Source organism: Rattus rattus, chromosome 1, assembly GCF_011064425.1.
Source record: "Rattus rattus isolate New Zealand chromosome 1, Rrattus_CSIRO_v1, whole genome shotgun sequence".
NCBI classification, from domain to species: domain Eukaryota; kingdom Metazoa; phylum Chordata; class Mammalia; order Rodentia; family Muridae; genus Rattus; species Rattus rattus.
Genome location: NC_046154.1, coordinates 248,334,417 through 248,337,697, shown reverse-complemented (window position 1 = coordinate 248,337,697; position 3,281 = coordinate 248,334,417).

Genomic DNA, 3,281 nt, shown 5'->3' with positions numbered 1-3,281 from the left:
TGCGTATTCTAAGAATCTCCACTTATGGTAATGGTCACGGCAGCACAAGGAAATGGTGTGACAGAGTCCTTGAACATCTGCACTGGGGCTCTGGAGTCCACAGGTCTGGGACACACACGGACACCCTAAGTTAGAAGAGAGATTGTCCTGTCTGCATCCTCGTTCACCAACTCTGACCCAACCCGGGCCTAGACATGGGTGTCACACCGTCTTTTGTGGTTCATTCGTGCCTCCAGGTGGGAGTGGACGGTGGTAAGGCAGGCCAGGCGTGGTATAACACCTTGGCCCAGATGAATTGTCGTCGATTATACCCCCTATGCCGGAAGTTCCTGAGGCATGGCAGGGAGACGCAGCCCCCTTTAGGAGCACTTGGCCTCCCACTGCTCTGGGCAGGAAGTGGGATCTATTTGAAGACAGGCTCCTGGAAATACTGAGAGGAATCAGCCTGGAAACAGTGATTGGAGGAGAGGTCTGAGGAAAGCTGGGAGACGGGTTTATAGGGACAGTGGTGTGCGGAGTGACATCCCTAGAGGGGATCTACAATTCGGAGACACCTGACAACCACCAGGCAGGAGGCTGTGAACAGAGTGGCTGTGGTGGCAGGGGTGCTCTCCCAACATGGGTCCTTCTTGTAAGATTGACCCGGACCAGACTACCCTTGCCAAACCACCTTTCTCCCCAGGCCATCAGCTCCGGCTGACGGCCCAGAGAAAATCAGAAAGCCACAGAGATCAGGGCTGAGCAGCAAAAGGAAAACCGGATAACGGAATGCCTCGGGGTCCCTTAGAGTAGCCCTGGGATGACAACAGGTTGGGATAGCAGCCAGCTGCATAGACGATGGAGCCAGCATGTGGATATAAACTCGTTCCCACCACCCAGAAGCCCAGGAGCCTCGGCTGCAGGCGGAGGCCACGCTCACTCCCCTCCACTGGCCAGCTCTGAGCCAGCACCAGATGCTGTGAAAGAAGCCATCATTACCCTGGCCTAAGTGAAGGTCTCTTCTAGAAAACCCCAAATACACTCCTGGCACCCCAGCGGTAACATTCCTGAGGCTGTCCTGTCCAACCACTGCAGGTCTTCCCAGGATACGCAAGAACAGGGGAGCAGAAGAGTTGCTGCAGTGTGGGAAACAGCACTAGTCCTGGAGGATCCTGGCTCCTCCCATCTGGCGTCCCCTCTGGTCTGAGTCTCCACGGGGACTGCATCCCCACACATCTGTCTCGGATGGGTCTCGGGAACCCAGGCCCTTTGAATTAGGCATAGACAAGTATCCTAGAGCAACCTACAGACCTCACGTGCATCCTGTCCTCGGGATAAGGCTGGGTCCCCCAGGGACACAGGTGCTCACAAGCAGCACGGTACAGCATTTCCCAGAGCTTCCCAGAGAGAACTTTGGAGGGAGAGGCAAAGGGCACAGCAAGGAGGCAGAGTGGCCAAGGAGAGCAGGCGCCTGAAGCTTAAGTAGACCCAGGAAACAGGCAGGAAAAGTATGGAACACTGGGGCCAGCTGAACTGGGTCCAGGCACCAGCCACTGGGAGCACCGCGGATGGAGGAATGAGACTGGAGCAGCTTGGCTAGAGACATCTAGAGAAAAGTGGAGGGGCAGCTGAAGGTGGGTTGGGGCACCGGCACGGAGATCTTAACCTAATTGCACCTTGGGAACACAGAGCTGGGACCAGAGCCAGGGGGTGAGCAGGCTGACCAGACCAGGTCCCTCTTGTCCATAAACGCTGGAGCCCAGGAAGCAGACACAGGACTCTGGACTCCATGGTGGGATTCCCCAAGCACAGCTGTGGCTGGATCATTTTACTGCCACCAGAGGGCGACAGGCTCAGCTCAGGAGACTCAGTGAGACCTTTGCGAGGTAGACTGGAGTTGAGGGCTTGCAAGACATAGGACTCGGGGTTTTCTGCCTGTTTCTGGACAGCTGCGTTAACTATACGAGCGCTCGCGCGCGCGCGCGTGCACACACATAGGCATGAATGCTTTTGCACGTTTATGCATACACACCTGTGCATGTGTACACTCGTGCACATACCGTGCATAATCTGGGCCCACGGCAAGTCCCCTTACTGCCAGTCCCCCTTCCCCCGGCCAATGTAGGACACTCAGGTTCTCACCTGCAGGGGCCTTGGTGTTCTCCGAAAAGGACTCTCTGCCTGCACCGCTGGCCTTCCTATGCAGCTGTTGGTTATCTCTCGGCTTCCCTGAAGGAAGGTAGCAGAAGTGTAAGGATGTGAGTCGTTCCTCAGCCCATCAACTTCAGGTGGCGTTTATGGGACACCAGCTAGGCTTGCTCCCAGGCTATTAGGGAAGGACTCACGAGGCCAGCACATGCAGCAGTTTTAATGAGCATCGTCTTCCAACAGCAAATACACCTTAGCCTGGCACCATCAAGAACCAACAGACATATCTACCCCTGTGTCTGGAAGCAAAACCCCAGGCCCAGGCACGTGGAAGTCCCAAAAAAGGGCACACCCCCCATAGTCCTGACTGCTGCCCTCACCGCCCCCCAACAATGCCCCTGCCACTTTCCAAGCCCTTCAGCAAAGCCTCTCTCCAACTCTGCTCCAGCCAGACAGGTGCTCTCAGTCTGCTCCTGAGGTTTCTGGGCAAGGGCAGGGTGGATTGTGTGTGTGTGTGTGGGGGGGTGCTGGGTAGGGCTGGGCCAGGCAAACCAGTCAGGCCAGTGAAGCAGAGTTGGCTGGGATGAGGCTCTGGGCGTGGGTGTGAGTCAGCGGGCTGGGGCTGGGGGAACCACTGGGGAGGATGTCACCTGGAGCGACTCCTCGAAACAGGAGGCCTGGGAAGGAAGCCTCAGATGAAAGTTGGTCCTGGACCCCCCAGCTCCACCCCTGGGACTAACAGGTGGGCCGTGCGAGGGTCCCTTGGACCTTGCTTTAATTTAAAGGGGATGCTGGACTTCCAGTCATGACAGTAGTCAGGTCCCACACCCCATCCCAGGAGCCAAGCTAGACTTTTATCTAGGTTTTCGAAGGCTCAGTGTCTTCGCCAGCCCACGGTGTGGCCCAAGTGCTTCATGCTGGGGTTATGGTGGCCCTTCACCTCTGGCAAGCTCCTGCCCAGCAGGGTTCATCTGGGTAGGCCTGGGGCTCCAGTGGTCAGCTGGGTTGGGATGGTCTATGGGTCAGTGAGGGTCTGGGCAGTTAAGGCTGGCGTATTTGGGATGCAGCTCTTGGCCCTGTGGCCAGTTTGAGTTTCCCGCGACCGGGCGATGGAGGGTGGGGTAAGGGGGTGGGGGGTCGGCTTGGTGACGCCC